Source organism: Somniosus microcephalus, unplaced genomic scaffold (assembly GCF_052327205.1).
Source record: "Somniosus microcephalus isolate GS21.2 unplaced genomic scaffold, FLI_Smic_1.0 unresolved_chr2, whole genome shotgun sequence".
NCBI classification, from domain to species: domain Eukaryota; kingdom Metazoa; phylum Chordata; class Chondrichthyes; order Squaliformes; family Somniosidae; genus Somniosus; species Somniosus microcephalus.
Window position 1 is genome coordinate 22990707 of NW_028225180.1, and position 27964 is coordinate 23018670.

General features: G+C 47.3%; 4 non-coding genes across 4 annotated transcripts; all 4 read left to right on the forward strand.

Annotated features, from left to right (window-relative positions):
* The first annotated feature begins 1904 nt into the window (after nt 1-1904).
* trnat-ugu (transfer RNA threonine (anticodon UGU)) lies at nt 1905-1978 on the forward strand. Its single transcript has one exon. It is a non-coding gene; the product is annotated as a tRNA-Thr (tRNA).
* A 15992-nt stretch (nt 1979-17970) lies between these two features.
* trnat-ugu (transfer RNA threonine (anticodon UGU)) lies at nt 17971-18043 on the forward strand. The gene has a single exon. It is a non-coding gene; the product is annotated as a tRNA-Thr (tRNA).
* A 6186-nt stretch (nt 18044-24229) lies between these two features.
* On the forward strand, nt 24230-24301 carry trnat-ugu (transfer RNA threonine (anticodon UGU)). The gene has a single exon. It is a non-coding gene; the product is annotated as a tRNA-Thr (tRNA).
* Nucleotides 24302-27000: 2699 nt separating this feature from the next.
* trnat-ugu (transfer RNA threonine (anticodon UGU)) lies at nt 27001-27073 on the forward strand. Its single transcript has one exon. It is a non-coding gene; the product is annotated as a tRNA-Thr (tRNA).
* The last annotated feature ends 891 nt before the right edge of the window (nt 27074-27964 follow it).

Here is a 27964-nt window from a genome sequence, read left to right on the forward strand (position 1 = left end):
TTGAGGAGCGGACTTTACAGGGGATAGAGGGAGAGGGAGAGCGAGAGCAAGGGGGGTGAGAGAGAGAGGGGGAGAGACAGAGAGGGGGAGAGAGAGAGAGTGACAGAGAGAGAGTGGGAGGGGGGGTTAGAGAGAGAATGAGTGAGAGAGAGGGGAGAGAGAGAGTGAGGGGAGAGAGAGAGAGAGAAGGGGAGGGAGAGGGGGAGAGAAAGGGGGCTCTGTGTTCAGTGCGGGCCCTGTGTTCAGTGCGGGCCCTGTGTTCAGTGCGGGCTCTGTGTTCAGTGCGGGCCCTGTGTTCAGTGCGGGCCCTGTGTTCAGTGCGGACCCTGTTTTCAGTGCGGGCCCTGTGCTCAGTGCGGGCCCTGTGTTCCGTGAGTGCCCTGTGTTCAGTGCGGGCCCTCTGTTCAGTGTGGGCCCTCTGTTCAGTGTGGGCCCTCTGTTCACTGCGGGCCCTGTGTTCAGTGAGTGCCCCGTGTTCAGTGAGTGCCCTGTGTTCAGTGAGTGCCCTGTGTTCAGTGAGTGCCCTGTGTTCAGTTCGGGCCCTGTGTTCAGTGCGGGCCCTGTGTTCAGTCTAGGCCCTGTGTTCAGTGAGGGCCCTGTTATCGGTGAGGGCCTTGTGTTCAGTGCGGGCCCTGTGTTCAGTGCGGGCCCTGGGTTCAGTGCAGGCCCTGTGTTCACTGCGGGCCCTGTGTTCACTGCGGGCCCTGTGTTCAGTGCAGGCCCTGTGTTCAGTGCGGGCCCTGTGTTCAGTGCGGGCCCTGTGTTCAGTGCGATCCCTGTGTTCAGTGCGGGCCCTCTGTTCAGCACTGGCCCTGTGTTCAGCGCTGGCCCTGTGTTCAATGCGGGCCCTGTGTTCATTGCGGGCCCTGTGTTCAGTGCGGGCCCTGTTTTCAGTGCGTGCCCTGTGTTCAGTGCGGGCCCTGTGTTCAGTGCGGGCCCTGTGCTCAGTGCGGGCCCTTTGTTCAGTGTGGGCCCTGTGTTCAGTGCGGGCCCTGCGCTCAGTCTAGGCCCTGTGTTCAGTGCGGGCCCGGTTTTCAGTGCGGGCTCGGTGTTCCGTGTTGGCCCAGTGTTCACTGCGGGCCCAGTGTTCAGTACGGACCTTGTGTTCAGTGCGAGCTCTGTGTTCAGTGAGGGCCCTGTGTTCAGTGCGGGCCATGTGTTCAGTGGGGGCCCTGTGTTCACTGCGGGCCCTGTGTTCAGTACGGCCCCTGTGTTCAGTGCGGGTCCTGTGTTCAGTGCGGGTCCTGTGTTCAGTGCGGGACCTGTGTTCACTGCGGGCCCTGTGTTCAGTACGGGCCCTGTCTTCAGTGCAGGCCCTGTCTTCAGTGCGGGCCCTGTGATCAGTGCGGTCCCTGTGTTCAGTGTGGGCCCTGTGTTCAGTGCGGGCCTTGTGTTCATTACGGCCCCTTTGTTCAGTGCAGGCCTTGTGTTCAGTGCAGGCCTTGTGTTCAGTGCGAGCTCTGTGTTCAGTGAGTGCCCTTTGTTCAGTGCAGGCCCTGTGTTCAGTGGGGGCCCTGTGTTCAGTGCGGGCCCTGTGTTCAGTGCAGGCCCTGTGTTCAGTGCCGGCCTTGTGTTCTGTGTGAGCCCTGTGTTCAGTGCCGACCCGAAACGTTGACTCTATAATTTCTCTCCAAGGATGTTGCCTGGCCTGCTCAGTTTTTCCATCCTTTTCTGTTGTTATTTCGCATTTCCAGCATCTGCAGTATTTTGCTATTGAGAATGTAACTGAGTTGCCTTGGGACGTTTTAGTACGTGAACGTTGCTCTATTGTTGTTGAGAGGTGACTATTGAAGAGCCTGAGGCAGGTATCGGGGGATAGGACACAATCTGAGTGGTGAACTGCGCCCTGCCTCATTCTTCAAACGCACAGCACTAACTGGAGTGAGAAACAATCCAATGCAGGTGGCTCCATAGCTCAGGGGTTAGAGCACTGGTCTTGTAAACTCAGGGGGCGTGAGTTCAAATCTCCCTGGTGCCTGTGCAAATTTGTTAATTCGCAGCATGTTTACTTTTACGTATGAAACAGCTCCGAGACCAACACCAGAACAGGCTCTCTCTCCCTTCCCAATCTCCACCTCTCCCTCTCCTTCCATTCAATTCCCCTGTACTCCCCCTTTTTGCCTGTTTCTCTCTTCCTTACTGTTAAGTCTGTGTGTCCCAGTTATGCTTATTATAAATCACTGGACACAGACCACAAGAATAACTTTAACAGGTCTTTACTATTCGGAGGTCAGTGCTGAACTGCCCAGCAAATCCCTACACAACGTTTATATACCGGTGTGGTCACCACCGGTACTACAGTATACAGCAGCCAAGAGAAAGTAGTACATCTCTTAAGGTAGTTCTCTTAAGGTGGAACAGGTTACAAACACCGCAATCCTCCCTTTTTAGCTTAACAGTTATATCCCCATTTAACATAACATAATAACATATAGATATATATCTATACAACTTCATGCAAAACAGTTCAAAGATTCAGTCTCTGAGGGGGCCTCCTGATTCATGTTGGATAACGCCTTTCAGGGGTCTCTGATTCTCGTTGCTGGCGTGACTCATCTAGTTGATCTCTTATGGATTGGACATCATCCTCAGGTACATTCACTTCTGAGGTCGATGCTTCAGGTTCACTAACTTCTTCCACGGTTGTCACTGCCGTAACCCTGGGTTCGACCCTTGTTCTCGATTCTACCAGTTGGTCAGCATGACGCCGTATTACATTTTCACCAATATCTACCGTGTACATCAGGGGTCCTTGTCTGGCCCGAATTGTTCCAGATTGCCATTTCTCGTTTTTATAGTCCCGGGCTAACACTGGTTGTCCTATTTCGAAACTCCGAGTGGTCTTGTTATTTATATGCTGGAACTGTTTGTTTTCAACTTCCCTCCGCATATTTGGTTTTAACAAGTCCAACCTGGACCGCAACCTCCTGTTATAGAACATCATGGCAGGACTTTGGTTTGTCACTGCATGAGTGGCGTTTCGATATGCCAGTAGGAATTTGTCCACCTTGTGTTGTAGTGGAATCTGATCTTCGCTCATGGCCTTTATTGCTTTTTTGAACGTTTGTACAAATCTCTCGGCCAACCCGTTTGTAGCCGGATGATATGGGGCAGAGGTATAATGTTTCACCCCATTCTTCTTCATGAATTTCTGGAATTCTTCTGACACGAACTGCGGTCCGTTGTCTGAACATATTTGTTCTGGCAATCCATTTCTTGCAAATATCGTTCTTAGCACCGCGATCGTCTTTTCCGAGGTAGTGGTAGTCATCTTAATCACTTCTGGCCATTTAGAATGTGCGTCCACCGCAATTAAAAACATGGAGTCCATGAAAGGACCAGCAAAGTCAATATGTACACGTTGCCATGGGGTTGAAGGCCATTCCCATGGATGCAGCGGTGCAATCGGAGGTGCATTTTGCGCTTTTTGGCACCCTGAGCAGCTTTTCGTCAGATCCTCTATCTGTTGGTCGATACCCGGCCACCACACATAAGCCCTAGCAAGGCTTTACATCTTGACTCCCTCCAGATGACCTTCATGCAGTTCCTTTAGAACTCTCTCTCTTAACTTAGGAGGAATAATCACCCTTGTTCCATACATCAATGTTCCTTGACAGACGGACAGCTGTTCTTGTCTTGCTGAGAATGCCGGTAACAGTGGATCACCATGTGCTGGCCATCCCTTCACTGTCACTTCGTAGACCCGGGACAGTGTCGGGTCATTCCTGGTTTCTCTTTCAATACTTGCATTGGTGACTGGTAAACATTCGATGATGGTCGAGTGAAATAACTCAACAGGGTCAACCGTTGGTGCCTCCTCCTCTGTAGGTAGTGGCAGGCACGACAGCCCATCAGCATTACAATGCAGCTTTGTACCTTTGAATTCGATCTGATATTGATGTGCCCCTAGGAAAAGGGACCATCTCTGGAGTCTCTGTGCTGTCATCACCGAAACACCCTTCTTAGGGTTAAAAATGGATACCAACGGCTGGTGGTCTGTCAGAAGCGTAAACTTTTGGCCCTGCAGGTAATGATTAAACTTCTTTACTCCCCACACAAGGCTGAGAGCCTCCCTATCTATCTGAGCATAGTTGCGCTCAGCGGAGGTCAATGATCTGGATGCGAACGCAACTGGCCTCTCCAGGCCATTTGGCAACTTGTGTGAGAGTACTGCCCCAATACCATATGGAGAAGCATCACAAGCCAAACGAATAGGCAGCGTTGGGTTGAAGTGAGCCAACACTTGCTCTGAGGTGATTGTTAAGTCTGTGTGTTATAGTGAGAATTACTACACAGACCACAAGTGTAAATTCAACAGGTCTTTACTGGTTGGAGGTCGGACTATACTGAATACAATATTATTACACTGTGCTTATATACCGGTGTGGTCACCACCGGTATTACGTATACAGCAGCCAAAGAAAGTAGTACCTTTCTTAAGGTGGACCAGGCTTAAGTTCTCTTAAGGTGTAACAGGTTACATACACCACAGTGATCAATGCCTTGCTTTTGCGAAAGGCCCTCTTACAGTCCTCGCTCCACTTCCATGGTACTCCCTTCTGCAAAAGAGCGTTCAGCGGGTGCAGCACCGTGGATAAATTTGGCAGAAACTTATGGTAATAGTTAATCAACCCTAGGAACGACCTCAACTGGGATACATTATCCGGAGCGGGAGCCTTCACAACAGCTTCGATCTTGTCAGGAGAATTATGAAGCCCCTCCTGGTCAATGACATGACCACAGTACGAGATCCGCTTCTGAAAGAATTCACATTTCTGGCGATTAACTCGAAGTCCATATTCTTTCAATCTGGTGAGCATCAGTTCCAAATTTGCAAGGTGTTCCTCGTCATCATCTCCTGTAATCAGAATATCGTCCAGTTAACATTGTGTGCCTGGAATTCCCTGTAATACCTGCTCCATGGCCCTCTGCCAAATTGCTGGAGCTGATGCCACTCCAAAAACCAGTCTATTATACCGGTACAAGCCTCTATGTGTGTTGATCGTGAGATACTGGCGTGACTCTTCCTCAACTTCCATCTGTAAGTACACCTGCGCCAGGTCTATCTTGCTGAAGTGTTTCCCGCCAGACAACGAAGCGAAGATATCCTCAATCCGCGGAAGCGGATACTGCACCGTGTGAAGCACCGGATTAACAGTGATCTTGAAATCTCCACAGATGCGAACCTTCCCCGGTTCCCCCGGCTTGTTGCTCGATGAACGCTTCATGACGGGGACAATGGGCGTGGCCCACTCACTCCAGTCTACCTTAGACAGTACTCCTGAACATTCTAGCCCTTCCAGCTCAGCTTCCACAGCAGGTCATATCGCATAAGGTACCGGTCTGGCTTTAAAAAAGTTCGGGTTTGCATGTTCTTCAACCTTGATGTTTGCCGTAATTCCTCTCAGTGTTCCAAGTCCCTGTTGGAACACCTCTTTAGCGTCGTCCAATATTCTGGACAATCGTTTAGGTTTGACATCTTTTGTACCGGAATCTACCGTTATTGCTTTTAAGGAATGCCAGTCCATATTTATTTTCCTAATCCACTCCCGTCCCAGTAGTGGTGGACCTCCCTCAGGTAGCACATATAAGTCCATTCCTCGGCTTTCTTTGCCCTTGTGGACCACCTTTACCTCTATCTTCCCGATGGGGTATACTCTTCGCCCCGTGTATGTTTTCAATACAATCTCCGTATCCCGTAGGGGAATATGTGGGAATAACCTTTTGTAATCTTGCTTATTCATGACCGTCAATGCCGATCCAGTGTCCAATTCCATCTTCACTTGGACTCCTGCTATCTGAAGTGTGACCCAGATTGTTTGGAGGTCTGCTTCATTACCAACATTGTGTACTCTTAGACTACCCAGTTCATTACTGCTGGAGTCTGAATTTGACTTCTGTTCATTCGAACTGTTCTCTGTCACCTTGTGTACCTTTCTGTACTTTTCCTGTGGTGACTTTTTGTTGCTGGTCTTCTTTCCTGACCGGCATACTTTAGCTATGTGACCAAGCCTGCCACATTTTCTGCATTCCTGATTTTTGAACCAGCACTGGTTCTGATCGTGCGTTGTCTTTCCACAACGATAACATTTTACTGTACCCAAGACCATTTGATTGGTGCTGAGTTCCGGTGACCGTAGCTGCATTTCCGCAGTGCCTCTCGCTGTGGCTTCATGCGATGCTGCAATAGTGACAGCTTTATCAAGCGTAAGATCATTCTCCTCAAGCAGTCGCTTTTGTGTTCCTTCTTTTAACAATCCACACACAAATTTATCTCTCAGCGCATGTGCTAGTCCTGTTCCAAACTGACAGTACTTTGATAGCTTACGCAGTTCAATTAAAAATTCAGCGTTGCTTTCGTCTTTCAGCTGCGTTCTTCTGTAAAATTTAAATCGTTCCGCTATCACCAGCGGCGTGGGGTTTAAATGATTTTTCAGGACAGTAACAATATTCGCGAAAGTCTGATCCGCCGGTTTATCTGGTGATAGAAGGTGCTTCAATAGCCCGTATGTCTTTGCACCCATTGAGCATAATAAGGTTAGTGCTTTCTCATCATCTGGTACCTTATTTGCTTTACAATAAACATCCATGCGTTCTACATACGTGGTCCAATCTTCGATATCGCTATCAAAGGTATTAATGTTCCCATGTTTAGGCATCCTTGCAAGATTTTAAATTTTTCTTTTTCTCAAAATGGCGGCTTCCCGCGCTTGTCTTCTTCCCCCGCCTACTAAAATGGCGGCTTCCCGCGCTTGGCGGTCTTTCCCGCGCTCGTCTTCTTCCCCCGCCGACTACAATGGTGTATTCCCGCGTTTGCCTTCTTCCCCCGCTGGCTGCAATGGCGGTTGCCGTGCTGCTGCCGTTCTCGCCTCCCCAGCGGTTCTCAATTCGCCGACGCTGCTTTACTCCCCCGCGGTTCCCGTGGGCATTCACGCTTCCCCTGCTGTTGCGCCTCTCAGCCCCGCATGCAGCCCGGTCCTTTACACTGGCTGCGTTCGAGTTCTCCGCGGCTCTCGTGCCTTAAGCTGCCCCAGTCGCTGCGCCCGTCGGCCTCGATTGCAGCCCGGCCCTTTTCACCGGCCGTGGTCGAGTTCTCCGCCCTTTTTCCTCCGTTTTCCCTCCCCCACTCCACAGTCAACGCGGCCGACTTTCTGCTCGTGGTGCTGATCGGCTTACCCACCACCGTGGTAGAAGGGATAATCACTGCCTGTCGCTGATGGAGGGCTTCGTGGTCAGAATTTTTCTTTTTAACCCGGGTTCTCGATGCCTCCCGTGCGATGGTGCTCAGCAGGATGATGAGGGCGGATGCCCCTTCTCGACGCCCGTTCTGAGGACGAAGCTGCCTTGGATGTAAAACTGCCGCAGGGTAAGATCGGACTCGTCGCCACTGTTAAGTCTGTGTGTCCCAGTTATGCTTATTATAAATCACTGGACACAGACCACAAGAATAACTTTTAACAGGTCTTTACTATTCGGAGGTCAGGGCTGAACTGCCCAGCAAATCCCTACACAATGTTTATATACCGGTGTGGTCACCACCGGTATTACAGTATACAGCAGCCAAGAGAAAGTAGTACATCTCTTAAGGTAGTTCTCTTATGGTGGAACAGGTTACATACACCACACTTACCGCTCTCTCTCTCCCCTTCACCCTCTCTCTACACATCCCCCTCGGAATATTCCCCCTCTCTCACCTTCACCCCCTCTCTCTACCATTTCACCACGTCCCTTTCTCCTGCTCTTTCCCCTTTCCTCTCTCTTTCCCCCTCTCACTCTGTCCTTTCCTCTTGGGGAGAGTAGAAGGAGGATGGGGAGAGAAGAGGCGAAAGGGAGAGAGAGGGTGTAGGGGAGAGATAGTGTTGGTGTAGTGGAGAGAGTGAAGGAGATAGAGAGAGGGGAAGGAGAGAGTGTGTGGGTGAAGGGGAGATAGAGGGGAAGTGGAGAGATGGAAGGAGAGAAGCGGAATGGGACAGAGAGAGGTAGAAACACAGAAAATAGGAGCAGGAGTAGGCCTTTCGGCCCCTCGAGCCTGCTCCGCCATTCAATGAGATCATGGCTGATCTCCCAACTCAGTACCCAGTCCCTGCTTTCTCCCCAGATCCCTTTAGCCTTAAGAAATATATCTAACTCCTTCTTGAATATAGTTAATGAATTGGCCTCAACTGCCTTCTGTGGTAGAGAATTCCACAGGTTCACCACTCTCTGGGTGAAGAAATTCCTCCGCATCTCAGCCGTAAATGGCTTACCCCTTATCTTTAGACTGTGACCCCTGGTTCTGGACTCCCCCACCATCAGGAACATCCTTCCTGCATCTAGTCTTTCTAGTCCTGTTAGAAATTTATAATTTCAATGAGGTCCACCTCTCATTCTTCTAAACTCCAGCAAGTATAAGCCCAATCGACCCAATCTCTCCTTATACGTCATTCCTGCCATCCCAGGTATCAGTCTGGTAAATCTTCGCTGCACTCACTCCATGGCAAGAACATCCTTCCTCAGATAAGGCGACCAAAACTGCACACAATGCTCAAGGTGTGGTCTCACCAAGGCCCTGTACAACTGTAGCAAGACATCTTTGCTCCTGTACTCGAACCCTCTCACTACGAAGGCCAACATACCATTTGCCTTCTTAACCGCCTGCTGCACCTGCATGCTTACCTTCAGAGACTGGTGCACAAGGACACCCAGATCTCGTTGCACTTCCCCTTCTCCCAATCGATTGCCGTTCAGATAATAATCTGCCTTCCTGTTTTTACCACCGTAGTGGATAACCTCACATTTATCCACATTATACTGCATCTGCCATGCATCTGCCCAATCACCCAACCTGTCCAAATCATACTGGAGTTTCTCGGCATCCTCCTCAAAGCACACACGCCCACCTAGCTTTGTGTCATCTGCAAACTTGGAGATATTACATCTAGTTCCCTCGTCTAGATCATTAATATATATTGTGATTAGCTGGGTTCCTAGGACTGATCCCTGCGGTACCCCACTTGTCACTGCCTGCCACTCGGAAAACGACCCGTTTATTCCAACTCTTTGCTTTCTGTCTGCCAACCAATTCTCTATCCAAGTCAGTACTTTGCCCCAATCCCATGTGCCTTACATTTACATGCTAATCTCTTATGCGGGACCTTATCGAAAGCCTTCTGAAAGTCCAAATACACCACATCCACTGGTTCTCCCTTATCTATTCTACCAGTTACATCCTCAAATAATTCCAGTATATTAGTCAAGATTAGTCAAGCATGATTTACCTTTTGTAAATCCATGTTGACTTTGTCCGATCCTGTCACTGTTTTCCAAGTGCTATTCAATTACATCTTTTATAATGGACTCTAGCATTTTCCCCACTACCTCTACAAATTTAGCTTCTGTTTCTAAACTCACTGTTAATTCACAGCATGTTTACTTTTAAGTATGAAACAGCTCCGAGCCCAACCCGAGAACAGGCTCTCTCTCCCTTCCCCACCTCCACCTCCCCCTCTCCTTCTGTTCAATTCCCCTGAACTCACACTCTTTGCCTCTCTCTCCTCCTTACCCCTCTCTCTCTCTCCCCTTCACCCTCTCTCTACACATCCCTCTTCACTCTCTCTCTCCCTCCGCCTCTCTCTCACCTTCCCCACCTCCCCTTCCCCTCCTCTCTCTACACTTTCCCCGCTCTCTCACCACTTCCCTTCCTCCTACTCTCTCCCCTTTCCTCTCTCTTTCCCCCTCTCACTCTGTCCTTTCCTCTTGGGGAGAGTAGAAGGAGGGAGAGAGAAAAGGGAAGGGGAGAGAGTGTGGGTGAAGTGGAGAGAGGGAAGGAGATAGAGGGAGGGGAAGGGGAGAGAGTGTGGGTGAAGTGGAGAGAGGGAAGGAGATAGAGGGAGTGGAAGGGGAGAGAGTGTGGGTGAAGTGGAGAGAGGGAAGGAGATAGAGGGAGGGGAAGGGGAGAGAGTGTGGGTGAAGTGGAGAGGGAAGGCAATAGAGGGAGAGTAAGTGAAGAGATGGAAGGAGAGAGGCGGAATGGGAGAGAGAGTTAAGCAGAGAGACAGAGTGAAAAGAAGAGAGAGGGAGAAGAGAGGAGGGAGGGAGAGCGAGGGGAAGGGGAGAGAGAGAGAAAGTGAGAGAGCGAGTGCAAGTCAGAGAGAGGGAGAGAGAAAGTAAGAGAGAGAAAAAGAGAAAGTGAGAGAGAGAATGTGAGAGAGAAAGTGAGAGTGTTAAAGAAAGAGAGAGAAACTCAGAGAAGGAGAGAGAGAGAGAGAAAGAGAGAGTGAAAGTGAGAGAGTGTAAAAAGAGCAAGAGAGAAAGAGAGAGACAGTGAGAGAGAGTGAGAAAGGGAGAGAGAGAAAGTGATAGAGAATGTGATAGAGAAAGTAAGAGTAATAAAGCAAGAGAGATAGAATGTGAGTGAGAGAGAAAGTGTGCGAGAGAGAGAATGAGAAAGTGAGAGCAAGAGAGATAGAGAGAAAGGGATGGAGGGAGAGAAAATGAGAGAGATAGAAAGTGAGAGAGTGAAAGAGAGAGAAAGAGAGAGGAGGTAGCGAAAGTGAGAGAGATAAATTGAGTGGGAGAGAAAGTGAGAGAGAGAAAGTGAGAGAGAAAAAGATAGAGAGAAAGTGAGAGAGAGAAAATGAGAGAGAGAAACAGAGAGAGAGAGAGAGAAAGAGAGTGTGAGAGCGAAAAAGAGAGAGAAAGTGAGAGAGGGAGAGCAAGTGAGAGAACAGTTGAGATAGTCAACGCGAGAGAGAGAAAGTGAGAGAGAAAGTGAGAGAGAGATAGAGAAAGTGAGGTAGAGAAAAATTGAGAGAAACTGAGAGAAAGAGAGAGAGAAAGTGACAGAGAAATTGAGAGAGAGAAAGAGAGAGGAGAGAGAGAAACTGAGAGAGAGTGAGAGAGAGAACAAGTGAGAGAGAGAGAGGTAAAATGAGAGTGAGAAACAGAGAGAAAGTGAGAGACACAGAGAAAAAGAGAAAGAGGTAGAAAGGGAGTGACAGAGAGTGACAGAAAGATAGAGAGAAAGATAGAGAGAGAGTGGTAGAGACACAAAGAGGGAGAAATATAGAAAGAAGGAGGCAGAGAGACTGAGAGAGAGATAGAGTGTAACTGAGTTGCCTTGGGACGTTTTAGCATGGGAAAGTTGCTCTATTGTAGTAGTGAGGTGACTATTGAAGAGCCTGAGGCAGGTATCGGGGGATGAGACACAATCTGAGTGGTGAACTGCGCCCTGCCTCATTCTTCAAACACACGGCACTATTCAATTCAATTCAATTCAAATCGCTTTATTGGCATGATGACAAGGTACATCTTATGTTGCCAAAGCATCGAAAAAGATTCATGGTTGAACACATAAACACTGATCTATCCATACAGTGTATAAACAGATACATCCCTGAGTGTATAAATATACATTCATATAATTTGTATATACTCTTTTCTTATATTTAGTGGTTGTCCCTCTGTTTATGGCAAGCTGTAAAATAGTGTGCCGCTAAGGTTACACAATTTCTCTCTTCCCCTAGTAGGTATGGGAGTTTTTGGTCGTCATTCAAATTTCTGAATTCCGGGCATATTTTTGTGAATTTTGGGTAGAAATTCTCCCTTATGCCCTGATATTTTCTACAAGCTGTGAGGAAGTGCATCTCTGTCTCCACCACACCCTGTCTGCAATGAGAACATATCCTGTCCTCTCTTGGTAGCCGGGTCTGCCTGTGTCTACCTTTTTCGATCGCCAGGCTATGTTCACTAAGTCTGTGCATTGTCAAGGTTTTTCTCAGTTTGCTATCCTTTACCATGGTCAGGTAATCAGCCATGTTGTGTTGCACTAACTGGAATGAGAAACAATCCTGCATCGGTGGGTTCTTAGCTCAGGGGTTAGGGCACTGGTCTTGTATACCAGGGGTCGTGCGTTCAAATTTCACTGGGGCCTCTGTAAATTTAGGCTCTGTTTCTGAACTCGCCATTAATCCACTGCATGTTTTCTTTTAAGTATGAAACAGTTCAGAGACCATCCCAAGAACAGGTTCTCACTCCCCTCCCCCCCTCCTTCCATTCAAATCCCCTGTTCTCCCCTTCACCCTCTCTCTCTCACCTTTTTCACCTCCTCTCTCTACCCTTCCCCCTCTCACTCTGTCCTTTCCTCTTGGGGAGACAAGAAGGCGGATGGGGAGAGGGAGAGTAAAGGGAAGGAGAGAGACTGTGGGTGAAGGGCCAGAGATAGAGAGAGGGGAAGGAGAGAAAGTGTGGGGAAAGGGATAGAGAGAGGGGAAGGAGAGAGAGTGTGGGGAAAGAGATAGAGAGAGGGGAAGGGGAGAGATTGTGGGAAAAGGGATAGAGAGAGGGGAAGGAGAGAGACTGTGGGGAAAGGAGAGACAGGGAAGGAGAAGGAGAGAGGCGGAATGGGAGAGAAAGGGGGAAGCAAAGAGGAGAGAGAAAGAGATCACCAGAGATGGTGTAAACATGGCCATAGAGGATATAAATATGATCTTCCATGAGGCAGCTGTAAAAGCCGACCTTGTGAAACAGAAGAGGAAGCGTCACAAAAGACAAAATAAAAATAAGAAATGGTTTGACCACGAATGCAAAAATGCCAGAAAAGACCTGAGAAAAATATCAAACCAAAAGCATCGCCAACCAAACAATCCGGACCTACGTACTAGATCCAATGAAACCCTCAAAAGATATAAACACACCATTAGGAACAAAACACAAAACTATACCCACAAAATACTCGAAGAAATTGAAAACTCCAACAATCCAAAACAATTCTGGGAAATGTGGAATAACCTGAGTACAACACAATTGCAAGCATTACCAATCCAAAATGGCGACATCTGGAGAACACATTTTGAAAACCTCTACAAAGACATCCCAATAAACGATACAAACCCAAGTCAACATCAGGTCACAGAAAAACTCCACACATTAGAAGCAACAATTAAAGACAACCAAAACCCTCTAGACTCCCCAATCACATGGAAAGAACTGGCCACAAAAACAAAATCTCTCCACCTAAAGAAAGCCTGTGGCCCAGACAACATCAAAAATGAAATGCTCAAGTTCAGCAATATGGAGATGCAGGGTGCGGTACTCAAATTATTCAACATCATATTACGTTCAGGCTGTTTTCCCGATATCTGGTGCCAAGGACTAATCTCCCCCATATATAAAAGTGGAAACAAATCAGACCCAAATAACTACCGCGGCATCTGTGTCAACAGTTGTCTAGGGAAGTTATTCTGCAGTATTCTAAATAGTAGATTACTTGATTTTCTTAACAAACATAATATCCTCAGAAAAAACCAAATCGGCTTCCTTCCAAAAACACCGCACCGCCGACCATATCTATACCCTTCACACCCTCATTGAAAAACATATACACCAAACAAAAAATGGGAAAATATTTGCCTGTTTCATCGACTTCAAGAAAGCCTTTGACTCTATATGGCACGAAGGGCTCTATTATAAACTTCTTCAGTGTGGAATAGGGGGCAAAGTCTATGACCTTATTAAATCAATGTATCTGAAAAACAAATGCGGGGTCAAAATTGGAGACAAATGCACTGATTTCTTCACCCAGAAAAGAGGCGTCCGGCAGGGCTGCAATTTGAGCCCAACCCTGTTCAACATATACATAAATGAATTAGCAGACATGCTGGAGCAAAGCAAGTCACCAGGTCTCCATCTCCTGGATGGAGAAGTGAAATCCCTGTTCTATGCAGACGACCTGGTTCTGCTGTCTCCGACAGAACAGGGATTACAGCAACAACTACACCTACTCGACAAATATTGCCAAAATTGGGCTCTAACAGTAAATCTAAAGAAAACCAACATCATGATTTTTCAAAAAAGGCCCAGATGTCAGGAAAACAAATACCAGTTTACCCTCAGTGATACCACTATAGGACACACTATGAGCTACACCTACCTTGGTCTAACTATTACAGCATCAGGGAGCTTCAGCATTGCAGTGAATGCACTAAAAGAAAAAGCCCGAAGAGCCCTATATGCAATAAAAAGAAAATTCTACAACATCCAAATCCCAATCAAAATCTGGCTCAAAATATTTGACAGCATAATCCTGCCCATTGCACTGTACGGTAGTGAAGTATGGGGCCCGCTAAATCACCAAAGCTACGCTAAATGGGAAAAACACACAATAGAAGCCCTACATGCAGAATTCTGCCGAAGCATCCTTCGCACCCAAAGAAAAACGCCAACAAATGCATGCAGAGCCGAACTAGGCAGATACCCACTGATAATAAACATCCACAAACGAGCACTAAACTTCCTAAATCACCTCAAATCTAGCTCCCCAGACACCCTTCATTTCAAAGCCTTTCAGACCCAAGAGCTAAACCCAGAAAAGAGTCCCCTGAGTCAGCTGCTACTGAAACTAAGTACTCAGCCGGACCCTGACCAGCCCAGACCAACACAGCCGTCCAAACACCAATCCGAGTGAACCAAATCATTAAACAATGCAAAGAAACCTACCTGGAACATTGGAACAAAATAACCGAAAGCCAAAGCAGATTAGAATGTTACCGGGCCCTAAAAAGAGAATATAAACTGGCAGACTACCTCACGACCATCAGAGACACAAAACAGAGACAGACCCTCACCAGGTACAGACTAAGCGACCACCAACTGGAAATTGAAAAAGGCAGATACAAGAAATCCTGGCAGCCTAGAGAGAATAGAATATGCGATCAATGTCTGGCCGGCGAGGTTGAAACAGAAATGCATTTCCTCCTAAAATGTGAAAAATTCAACACATCAAGAAACATATTATTCAACAAGCTAAGCCAAACAACCCCAGATTTCAAGGAATTGGATGACCTGTCAAAATTGAGATTAGTCCTAGGAGAAGGAGACAGACCATACCTTGGGGCCAAATATGTAACAACATGTCACAACCTGAGGACTGTTTAAAATTAAGACTGTTTAAAATTAATATTGAACGTACCAAATGAAGTACAAAGACTGTTTAAAATTAATATTGTTTAAAAGTAATATTGTATGTACCCAACAAATGTCAAATCGATTGACACCTACAGAATGTTGGAAAACTGTACCTTTTTGCTATGTAAGCTTTGGCAATATGGTTCTCTGTAAACTTTCATGCCAATAAAGCATTTGAATTGAATTGAATTGAGAGAGGAGGTAGCGAGAGAGAGAAAGTGACAGAGAGGAGAGAGAGGCAAAGTGAGTGAGACAGAAACAGAGAAAAAGAGAGAGATAGAAAGGGAGTGACAGAAAGATATAGAGAGAGAGTGGTAGAGACACAAAGAGGGTGAAATATAGAAAGAAGGAGGCAGAGAGACTGAGAGAGAGAGAGAGTGGACCTGAGTTGCCTTGGGACGTTTTAGTACGTGAAAGTTGCTCTATTGTTGTTGAGAGGTGACTATTGAAGAGCCTGAGGCAGGTATCGGGGGATGAGACACAATCTGAGTGGTGAACTGCGCCCTGCCTCATTCTTCAAACGCACAGCACTAACTGGAATGAGAAATAATCCAGTGCAGGTGGCTCCATAGCTCAGGGGTTAGTGCACTGGTCTTGGAAACCAGGGGTCGTGAGTTCGAATCTCACTGGTGCCTCAGCAAATTTGTTAATTCACAGCATGTTTACTTTTAAGTGTGAAACAGCTCCACGACCAACATGAGAACAGGCGCAATCTCCACCTCTCCCTCTTCCGTTCAATTCCCCTGTACTCCCTCTCTTTGCCTGCCTCTCTCTCACCACATCTCTCCCTTTTCCTCTCTCACTCTGTCCTTTCCTCTTGGGGAGAGTAGAAGGAGGAGGATGGGGAGAGAAGAGATGAAGGGAAGGAGAGAGAGAGAGAGGGGAAGTGGACAGCGGGAGGCGGGAAGCGGTAAGACAGCGTGAGGAGAGAAGAGAAAGAAGAGGGAGGGAGAATGAGGGGAAAGGGAGAGAGAGGTGGGAGTTGGAGAGGGGGGATGCCGAGAGCGGCAAGGTGAGATAGAGTGAGGGGAAGGGGAGAGAGAGGCAGATGGAGGAGGGGGAAATGAAACAGGGGAACAAAGTGGGAAGGGAGAGAAGAGAGAAGGGAAGGGAAGGAGAATAGAGGCAAGAGGGAGTGACAGAGTTAGAAGGGGAGGGAAGAGAAGAATGAAGGGAAGGGGTGAGAGGGAAGGAGATAGAGGAAGTGTAGGGGTTTGCAAAATTCCCCTATTTTCCTTGAAGATCGGGAAATATTGGTCCACATCGTTGTTGAAGAATTATGTGTTTTGAATTGCCGCTGGGTTGGATCAATGTTTTTAAAGCATACTCAGAGCCACGAAAGACTGCTCTGAGATGGACAGCACATGGACAACACCGGAATCGAGGAGTTCTGTGGAAATATTCGCACACATTAAGACAGTACATTTGATTTGAATTTGTGCCCTTGAGCCTGGTCAATCACAAAAAGGTTTTCAAATGGCCGTCAGAAAGCATTGGCCAAGAACAGTGTGGCTTGGAAAAGCAGCTGGTACAGCTTGTAATGTGTCTGTGTGAAAGACCTGTCAATCAAACCAGGGAGTTTCCCTTTTGTGGAGAGGCAAGGTTTGTTTATACAAAACTGCAGGATGTTGATTTACTTACGGGATTAGCCCACTTGAACCGAAACCGCAGAACAATTGGCTTCTATTTACACAGAAATCCAAACCCATTCAAAGCACTTACACACAATAGATACATCTAAACTCAGGAAAAGGTCTTTTGATATGCAACAGTTCAGGAATGAATGGGTTTTTGAATCACCCAATTCTAAACAATAAGGCAGTTGGATTCCCTTTTGTTTTAGCCCAGGTGAACTCTGGATGTGGGCGGGTACACTTCAGCCCCAGAGTGCAGACACATTAAATCAGTCACTTTGAATCAGCCGGTCATGGCTTTCTTTTGTGTATTGGAACTTTTGGGCGTGAATTTTGCACACAGACCTTTTTCAGTGCCAAACAGGAGTTGGCAAGATATAAAAGCTAGCTCCTGAGAAGCTATCTCTCTCTCTTACTTCGCTGGACCACAGGTGAGCAGGGTTTCTAACTCCTCAGCAAGGCCACCTAGTCAGGAGTTGGGGGGGGGTGATTTAGGGGAAATTGCTAACATTGTTTAATCAACATTGTAGCCATCAATCCCTCGTTTTTCCCGTCTGCCTTCCCCCATTTAAGCAATGTTACTGTAATTACTGTGTTAATGTGGTATAGTTTAAATTTGATTACAGTTTCTTTAGGTTAATAAAGTTTGACTTTCTCACACCCAGACCAGTTGTCCGCTTTTAATATATCATTAATTGTAAGTCCTTCAGTCAGAACTAGAAGGTGGGGTAGCAATTCGAAACCGCTGTTTGAATTGGTTTAAGGGTAGCAGGCAAAGGCTGCTGACCAGGTAAATTACCGTAAACCAGGTAAAAGGTTGGCATTGGTCAGGGTGCGGGCAAAGCTGCCTGACCAGGCAAATTACCGTAAACCGGTTAAAAGATGCCCCCCTACAGAAGGAGAGAGGTGGAAGGGGGCAAGAGACAGAGTGAGAAGGGGAGAGAGCGGGAAAGTGGAGAGTGTGAGAGAATAGATGCGAGAAGGGCGGATGGAGGAAGAGCAATGAGACTGAGGAAGGGCGAAGGGGAGAGAGAGTAAAAGTAATGGAGAGGGAGCGAGAAAGAGAGAGAAAGTGAGAGCGCCACAGAGAAAAAGAGAAAGAGCTAGAAAGGGACAGAGAGTGACAGAAAGATAGAGAGAGAGTGGTGGAGACACAAAGAGGGAGAAATATAGAAAGAAGGAGGCAGAGAGACTGAGAGAGAGATAGAGTGTAACTGAGTTGCCTTGGGACGTTTTAGTACGTGAAACTTGCTCTATTGTTGTTGAGAGGCGACTATTGAAGAGCCAGAGGCAGATATCGGGGGATGAGACACAATCTGAGTGATAAACTGCGCCCTGCCTCATTCTTCAAAAACACAGCACTAACTGGAATGAGAAACACTTCTTTGCAGGTGGCTCCGTAGCTCAGTGGTTAGAACACTGGTCTTGTAAACCAGGGGGTGTGAGTTCAAATCTCACTGGAGCCTCTGCAAATTTGTTAATTTACAGTATGTTTATTTCTAAGCATGAAAATGCTCGGAGGCCAACACAAAATCAGGATCCCAATCGCCACTTCTCCCTCTCCTTCCGTTCAATTCCCCCTCTTTGCATCTCTCTCACCCCTTCACCCTCTCTCTCACCTCCCATTCACCTCCACTCTCACCACTTCCCTTCCTTCTACTTTCTCTCTTTCCCCCTCTCACTCTGTCCTTTCCTCTTGGGGAGAGTAGAAGGAGGATGGGGAGAGAAGAGGTGAAAGGGAGAGAGTGTGTAGGGGAGAAAGAAAAGGGAAGGAGATAAAGAGGGGAAATGGACAGCTGGAAGGCGGGAAGTGGTAAGACAGCGTGAAAAGAGGAGAGAGGGAGAGAAGAGTGAGGGAAAGGGGGAGAGAAAGCAGGCCCTGTGTTCGGTGCAGGCCCTGTGTTCGGTGCGGGCCCTGTGTTCAATACGGGCCTTGTGTTCAGTACGGCCCCTGTGTTCAGTGTGGGCCCTGTGTTCAGTGCGGACCCGAAACGTTGACTCTATAATTTCTCTCCAAGGATGTTGCCTGGCCTGCTCAGTTTTTCCATCCTTTTCTGTTGTTATTTCAGATTTCTAGCAGCACGGTGGCATGGTGGTTAGCACTGTTGCCTCCCAGCGCCAGAGACCTGCGTTCGAATCCGGCCTCAGGTGACCGTCTGTGTGGAGTTTGCACATTCTCCCCGTGTTTGCGTGGGTTTCCTCCGAGTGCTCCGGTTTCCTCCCACAGTCCAAAGATGTGCGGTTAGGTTGATTGGCTATGATAAATTGACCCTTAGTGTTAGGGGGATTAAAGACGTGGGGATAGGGTGGGACATGTGTTGGTGTAGGGGTTACGGGGATCGGGTGGGATATGTGTCGGTGCAGGCTCGATGGGCCGAAATGGCCTCTATCTGCACAGTGGGGTTTCTGTGATCTGCAGTATTTTGCTATCGAGAGTGTAACTGAGTTACCATGGGACGTTTTAGTACATGTAAGTTGCTCTATTGTAGTTGAGAGGTGAGTATTGAAGAGCCTGAGGCAGGTATCGGGGTATGAGACACAATCTGAGTGGTGAACTGCGCCCTGCCTCATTCTTCATACACACAGCACTAACTGGAATGAGAAACAACCCAGTACAGATGGCTCCATAGCTCAGGGGTTAGAGCCCTAGTTTTGTCAAACCACGGGTCGTGAGTACAAATCTCACTGGTGCCTATGCAAATTTGTTAATTTCCAGCATGTTTACTTTTAAGTATGAAACAGCTCCGAGACCAACACGAGAACAGGCTCTCTCTCCCTTCCCAATCTTTCCACCTCTCCCTTACCTTCTGCTCAATTCCTCTGTAATCCCCCTCTTTGCCTCTCTCTCCTCCTTCGCTCACTCTCTCACCTTACCCTCTCTCTTTCCCCCTCTGACTCTGTCCTTTCCTCTTGCGGAGAGTAGAAGGAGGATGGGGAGAGCAGAGGCGAAAGGGAGAGAGAGGGTGTAGGGGAGAGAGAGTGTTGGTGAAGTGGAGAGAGTGAAGGAGATAGAGAGAGGGGAAGGAGAGAGAGTGTGGGTGAAAGGGAGATAGAGGGGAAGTGGAGAGATGGAAGGAGAGAAGCGGAATGGGACAGAGAGAGGGAGAAACATAGAAGATAGGAGCAGGAGTAGGCCATTCGGCCCCTCGAGCCTGCTCCGCCATTCAATGAGATCATGGCTGATCTTCCAACTCAGTACCCGGTCCCTGCTTTCTCCCCAGATCCCTTTAGCCTTAAGAAATATATCTAACTCCTTCTTGAATATAGTTAATGAATTGGCCTCAACTGCCTTCTGTGGTAGAGAATTCCACAGGTTCACCACTCTCTGGGTGAAGAAATTCCTCCTCATCTCAGCCCTAAATGGCTTACCCCTTATCTTTAGACTGTGACTCCTGGTTCTGGACTCCCCCGCCATCAGGAACATCCTTCCTGCATCTAGTCTTTCTAGTCCTGTTAGAAATGTATAAGTTCAATGATGTCGCCTCTCATTCTTCTAAACTCCAGCGAGTATAAGCCCAATCGACCCAATCTCTCCTTATACGTCATTCCTGCCATCCCAGGTATCAGTCTGGTAAATCTTCGCTGCACTCCCTCCATGGCAATTGCATCCTTCCTCAGATAAAGCGACCAAAACTGCACACAATGCTCAAGGTGTGGTCTCACCAAGGCCCTGTACAACTGTAGCAAGACATCTTTGCTCCTGTACTCGAACCCTCTCACTATGAAGGCCAACATACCATTTGCCTTCTTAACCGCCTGCTGCACCTGCATGCTTCAGTGACTGGTGCACAAGGACACCCAGATCTCGTTGCACTTCCCCTTCTCCCAATCGATTGCCGTTCAGATAATAATCTGCCTTCCTGTTTTTACCACCGGAGTGGATAACCTCGCATTTATCCACATTACACTGCATCTGCCATACACTTGCCCAATCACCCAACCTGTCCAAATCATACTGGAGTTGCTCGGCATCCTCCTCACAGCACACACGCCCACCTAGCTTTGTGTCATCTGCAAATTTGGAGATATTACATCTAGTTCCCTCGTCTAGATCATTAATATATATTGTGAATAGCTGGGTTCCTAGGACTGACCCCTGCGGTACCCCACTTGCCACTGCCTGCCACTCGGAAAAAGATCCGTTTATTCCAACTATTTGCTTTCTGTCTGCCAACCAGTTCTCTATCCAAGTCAGTACTTTGCCCCAATCCCATGTGCCTTACATTTACATGCTAATCTCTTATGCGGGACCTTATCGAAAGCCTTCTGAAAGTCCAAATACACCACATCCACTGGTTCTCCCCTATCTATTCTACCAGTTACATCCTCAAATAATTCCAGTAGATTAGTCAAGATTAGTCAAGCATGATTTACCTTTTGTAAATCCATGTTGACTTTGTCCGATCCTGTCACTGTTTTCCAAGTGCTATTCAATTACATCTTTTATAATGGACTCTAGCATTTTCCCCACTACCTCAACAAATTTAGCTTCTGTTTCTAAACTCACTGTTAATTCACAGCATGTTTACTTTTAAGTATGAAATAGCTCCGAGCCCAACACGAGAACAGGCTCTCTCTCCCTTCCCCATCTCCACCTCCCCCTCTCCTTCTGTTCAATTCCCCTGAACGCCCACTCTTTGCCTCTCTCTCCTCCTTACCCCTCTCTCTCTCCCCCTTCACCCTCTCTCTATACATCCCTCTTCACTCTCTCTCTCCCTCCGCCTCTCTCTCACCTTCCCCACCTCCCCTTCACCTCCTCTCTCGACACTTTCCCCGCTCTCTCACCACTTCCCTTCCTCCTACTCTCTCCCCTTTCCTCTCTCTTTCCCCCTCTCACTCTGTCCTTTCCTCTTGGGGAGAGTAGAAGGAGGGAGAGAGAAAAGGGAAGGGGAGAGAGTGTGGGTGAAGTGGAGAGAGGGAAGGAGATAGAGGGAGGGGAAGGGGAGAGAGTGTGGGTGAAGTGGAGAGAGGGAAGGAGATAGAGGGGAAGGGGAGAGAGAGTGTGGGTGAAGTGGAGAGAGGGAAGGAGATAGAGGGAGGGGAAGGGGAGAGAGTGTCGGTGAAGTGGAGAGAGGGAAGGAGATAGAGGGAGGGGAAGGGGAGAGAGTGTGGGTGAAGTGGAGAGACGGAAGGAGATAGAGGGAGGGGAAGTGGAGAGAGTGTGGGTGAAGTGGAGCGAGGGAAGGAGATAGAGGGAGGGGAAGGGGAGAGAGTGTGGGTGAAGTGGAGCGAGGGAAGGAGATAGAGGGAGGGGAAGGGGAGAGAGTGTGGGTGAAGTGGAGCGGGAAGGCAATAGAGGGAGGGGAAGTGGAGAGATGGAAGGAGAGAGGCGGAATGGGAGAGAGAGAGTTAAGCGGAGAGACAGAGTGAAAAGAAGAGAGAGGGAGAAGAGAGGAGGGAGGGAGAGCGAGGGGAAGGGGAGAGAGAGGCGGATGGAGGAGGGGGAAATGAGAGAGGGGAAATGGGAGAGACAGATTGGGAAGGGAGAGGAGAGAGAAAAGGAGGGAAGGAGATAGAGAAAGGGAAGGAGAGAGGTGGAAGGCGAGAGATAGCGAAGCAGAGAGTCAGAGTGAGAAGGGGAGAGGGAGAGAAAGTGAGAGAGTGAGTGCAAGTCAGAGAGAGGGAGAGAGAAAGTAAGAGAGAGAAAGAGAGAGAAAGAGAGAGAGAGAATGTGAGAGAGAAAGTGAGAGTGAAAGTGAGAGAGAGTAAAAAGAGCAAGAGAGAAAGAGAGAGACAGTGAGAGAGAGTGAGGAAGGGGGAGAGAGAAAGTGATAGAGAATGTGATAGAGAAAGTGAGAGTAATAAAGCAAGAGAGATAGAATGTGAGTGAGAGAGAAAGTGTGCGAGAGAGAGAATGAGAAAGTGAGAACAAGAGAGATAGAGAGAAAGGGATGGAGGGAGAGAAAATGAGAGATAGAGAAAGTGAGAGAGTGAAAGAGAGAGAAAGAGAGAGGAGGTAGCGAAAGTGAGAGAGAGAAATTGAGTGGGAGAGAAAGTGAGAGTGAGAGAGAGAAAGTGAGAGAGAAAAAGATAGCGAGAAAGTGAGAGAGAGAGAAAATGAGAGAGAGAAACAGAGAGAGAGAGAGAGAAAGAGAGTGTGAGAGAGAAAAAGAGAGAGAAAGTGAGAGAGGGAGAGCAAGTGAGAGAGCAATTGAGATAGTCAACGTGAGAGAGAGAAAGTGAGAGAGAGAGAGAGAGAAAGTGACAGAGAAGAATTGAGAGAGAGAAAGAGAGAGGAGAGAGAGAAACTGAGAGAAAGAGAGAGAGAAAGTGACAGAGAAGAATTGAGAGAGAGAAAGAGAGAGGAGAGAGAGAAACTGAGAGAAAGAGAGAGAGAGAAAGTGACAGAGAAATTGAGAGAGAGAAAGAGAGAGGAGAGAGAGAAACTGAGAGAGAGAGAGAGAGAACAAGTGAGAGAGAGAGAGGTAAAATGAGAGTGAGAAACAGAGAGAAAGTGAGAGAGACACAGAGAAAAAGAGAAAGAGGTAGAAAGGGTGTGACAGAGACGACCAAAAACTCCCATACCTACTAGGGGAAGAGAGAAATTGTGTAACACTGGCGGCACACTATGTTACAGCTTGCCATAAACAGAGGGACAACCACTAAATATAAGAAGAGAGTATATATAAATTATATGAAAGTCTATTTATACACTCAGGGATATATCTGTTTATACACTGTATGGATAGATCGGTATTTTTGTGAACAAACATGAATGTTTTTCGATGCTTTGGCAACATAAGATGTAACTTGTCATGCCAATAAAGCGATTTGAATTGAATTGAATTGAATTGAATTGAGTGACAGAAAGATAGAGAGAAAGATAGAGAGAGTGGTAGAGACACAAAGAGGGAGAAATATAGAATGAAGGAGGCAGAGAGACTGAGAGAGAGATAGAGTGTAACTGAGTTGCCTTGGGACGTTTTAGCATGGGAAAGTTGCTCTATTGTAGTTGTGAGGTGACTATTGAAGAGCCTGAGGCAGGTAACGGGGGATGAGACACAATCTGAGTGGCGAACTGCGCCCTGCCTCATTCTTCAAACGCACAGCACTGTTCAATTCAATTCAATTCAAATCGCTTTATTGGCATGATGACAAGGTACATCTTACGTTGCCAAAGCATCGAAAAACATTCATGGTTGAACACATAAACACTGATCTATCAATACAGTGTAGAAACAGATATATCCCTGAGTGTATAAATATACATTCATATATAATTTGTATATACTCTTTTCTTATATTTAGTGGTTGTCCCTCTATTTATGGCAAGCTGTAACATAGTGTGCCGCTAAGGTTACACAATTTCTCTCTTCCCTATATGTATGGGAGCTTTTGGTCGTCATTCAAATTTCTGAACTCCGGGCATACTTTTGTGAATTTTGGGTAGAAATTCTCCCTTATGCCCTGATATTTTCTACAAGCTGTGAGGAAGTGCATCTCTGTCTCCACCACACCCTGACTGCAATGAGAACATATCCTGTCCTCTCTTGGTAGCCGGGTCTGCCTGTGTCTACCTTTTTCGATCACCAGGTTTGTTCACTAAGTCTGTACATTGTCAAGGTTTTTCTTAGTTTGCTATCCTTTACCATGGTCAGGTAATCAGCCATGTTGTGTTGCACTAACGGGAATGAAAGCAATCCTGTATCAGTGGCTCCATAGCTCAGGGTTAGAGCACTGGTCTTGTAAACCAGGAGTCGTGAGTTCAAATCTCACTGGGGCCTGTGCAAAGTTAGTTTTTGTTTCTGAACTCGCCCTTAATCCACCACATGTTTTCTTTTAAGTATGAAACAGTTCAGAGACCATCCCAAGAACAGGCTCTCACTCCCCTCCCCCTCTCCTTCCATTCAAATCCCCTGTTCTCCCCTTCATCCTCTCTCTGCACATTCCCCTCTCTCTCTCACCTTCTTCACCTCCTCTCTCTTACCCTTCCCCCTCTCACTCTGTCCTTTCCTCTTGGGAGACAAGAAGGCGGATGGGAGAGGGAGAGTAAAGGGAAGGAGAGAGACTGTGGGTGAAGTGCAGAGAGGGCCAGAGACAGAGAGAGGGAGAGAGAGAGTGTGGGAAGGGGATAGAGAGAGGGAGAGAGTGTGGGGAAAGGGAATAGAGAGATGGGAAGGAGAGAGAGTGTGGGGAAAGGGATAGAGAGAGGGGAAGGAGAGAGAGTGTGGGAAGGATAGCGAGAGGGGAAGGAGAGAGAGTGTGGGAAGGGATAGAGAGAGGGAAGGAGAGAGAGTGTGGAAAGGGAGAGAGAGAGTGTGGGTAAAGGGATAGAGAGAGGGGAAGGAGAGAGAGTGTGGGAAAGGGATAGAGAGAGGGGAAGGAGAGAGAGTGTGGGGAAAGAGAAGAGGGAAGGAGAGAGAGTGTGGGGAAAGGATAGAGAGAGGGGAAGGAGAGAGAGTGTGGGGAAAGAGATAGAGAGAGGGAAAGGAGAGAGAGTGTGGGGAAAGGGATAGAGAGAGGGGAAGGGGACAGAGTGTGGGTGAAGTGGAGAGAGGGAAGAAGATAGAGGGAGGGGAAGGGGCGAGTGTGTGGGTGAAGTGGAGAGAGGGAAGGAGATAGAGGGAGGGGAAGTGGAGAGATGGAAGGAGGGAGGTGGAAGGGGAGAGAGAGCGAAGCAGAGAGACAGAGTGAGAAGGGGAGAGAGAAAGCGAGAGAGCGAGTGCAAGTCAGGGAGAGAGAGAGAAAGTGAGAGTGAAAGTGAGAGAGAGTAAAAGAGCAAGAGAGAAGAGAGAGAATGTGATAGAGAAGTGAGAGTAATAAAGCAAGAGAGATAGAATGTGAGTGAGAGAGAAGTGTGCGAGAGAGAGAATGAGAAAGTGAGAACAAGAGAGATATAGAGAAAGGGATGGAGAGAGAAAATGAGAGATAGAGAAAGTGAGAGTGAAGAGAGAGGAGTTAGCGAAAGTGAGAGAGAGAAATTGAGAGAGAAGTGAGAGTGAGAGAGAAGTGAGAGAGAAAAGATAGAGAGAAGAAGAGAGAAAGTTGAGAGAGAAAGAGAGAAGTGAGAGAGAGATGAATTGAGAGAAATTGAGAGAAGTTGGAGAGAAGTGAGAGAGAGAAATGAGAATAGAGAAAGAGAGAGGAGAGAGAGAACAAGAGAGAGAGAGAAGTGACAGAGAATTGAGAGAGAGAAAGAGAGAGGAGAGAGAGAAACTGAGAGAGAGAGAGAGAGAGAACAAGTGAGAGAGAGAGAGGTAAAATGAGAGTGAGAAACAGAGAAAAAGTGAGAGAGACACATAGAAAAGAGAAAGAGGTAGAAAGGGAGTGACAGAGACGACCAAAAACTCCCATACCTACTAGGGGAAGAGAGAAATTGTGTAACACTAGCGGCACACTATGTTACAGCTTGCCATAAACAGAGGGACAACCACTAAATATAAGAAGAGAGTACATATAAATTATATGAAAGTATATTTTCCACTCAGGGATATATCTGTTTATACACTGTATGGATAGATCGGTATTTTTGTGAGCAAACATGAATGTTTTTCGATGCTTTGGTAACATAAGATGTAACTTGTCATGCCAATAAATCGATTTGAATTGAATTGAATTGAATTGAATTGAGTGACAGAAAGATAGAGAGAAAGATAGAGAGAGAGTGGTAGAGACACAAAGAGGGAGAAATATAGAAAGAAGGAGGCAGAGAGACTGAGAGAGAGATGTGTAACTAAGTTGCCTTGGGACGTTTTAGCATGGGAAAGTTGCTCTATTGTAGTTGTGAGGTGACTATTGAAGAGCCTGAGGCAGGTAACGGGGGATGAGACACAATCTGAGTGGTGAACTGCGCCCTGCCTCATTCTTCAAACGCACAGCACTGTTCAATTCAATTCAATTCAAATCGCTTTATTGGCATGATGACAAGGTACATCTTATGTTGCCAAAGCATCGAAAAACATTCATGGTTGAACACATAAACACTGATCTATCCATACAGTGTAGAAACAGATATATCCTGAGTGTATAAATATACATTCATATATAATTTGTATATACTCTTTTCTTATATTTAGTGGTTGTCCCTCTGTTTATGGCAAGCTGTAACATAGTGTGCCGCTAAGGTTACACAATTTCTCTCTTCCCCTAATAGGTATGGGAGTTTTAGGTCATCATTCAAATTTCTGAATTCCGGGCATATTTTTGTGAATTTTGGGCAGAAATTCTCCCTTATGCCCTGATATTTTCTACAAGCTGTGAGGAAGTGCATCTCTGTCTCCACCACACCCTGACTGCAATGAGAACATATCCTGTCCTCTATTGGTAGCCGGGTCTGCCTGTGTCTACCTTTTTCGATCGCCAGGTTATGTTCACTAAGTCTGTACATTGTCAAGGTTTTTCTCAGTTTGCTATCCTTTTCCATGGTCAGGTAATCAGCCATGTTGTGTTGCACTAACGGGAATAAGAGCAATCCTGTATCAGTGGCTCCATAGCTCAGGGGTTAGAGCACTGGTCTTGTAAACCAGGGGTCGTGAGTTCAAATCTCACTGGGGCCTGTGCAAAGTTAGTTTTTGTTTCTGAACTAGCCATTAATCCACCACATGTTTTCTTTTAAGTATGAAACAGTTCAGAGACCATCCCAAGAAAAGGCTCTCACTCCCCTCCACCTCTCCTTCCATTCAAATCCCCTGTTTTCACCCTCTCACTACACATTTCTCTCACCTTCTTCACCTCCTCTCTCTCCCATTCCCCCTCCCACTCTGTCCTTTCCTCTTGGGGAGACAAGAAGGCGGATGGGGAGAGGGAGAGTAAAGGGAAGGAGAGAGACTGTGGGTGAAGTGCAGAGAGGGCCAGAGATAGAGAGAGGGGAAGGAGAGAGAGTGTGGGGAAAGGGATAGAGAGAGGGGAAGGGGAAACAGTGTGGGAAAGGGATAGAGAGATGGGAAGGGGAGAGAGTGTGGGGAAAGGGATAGAGAGAGGGGAAGGGAAGAGAGTGTGGGGAAAGGGATAGAGAGAGGGGAAGGAGAGAGAGTGTGGGGAAAGGGATAGAGAGAAGGGAAGGGGAGAATGTGGGGAAAGAGATAGAGAGAGGGGAAGGAGAGAGAGTTTGGGGAAAGGGATAGAGAGAGAGTGTGGGGAACGGGATAGAGAGAGGGGAAGGAGAGAGAGTGTGGGGAAAGGGATAGAGACAGGGGAAGGTGAGAGAGTGTGGGGAAAGGGATAGTGAGAGGGGAAGGAGAGAGAGAGTGTGGTGAAAGGGATAGAGAGAGGGGAAGGGGAGAGAGTGTGGGGAAAGGGATAGAGAGAGGGGAAGGAGAGAGTGTGGGTAAAGGGATAGAGAGAGGGGAAGGAGAGAGTGTGTGGGGAAAGGGATAGAGAGAGGGGAAGGAGAGAGAGTTTGGGGAAAGGGATAGAGAGAGGGGAAGGGGAGAGAGTGTGGGGAAAGG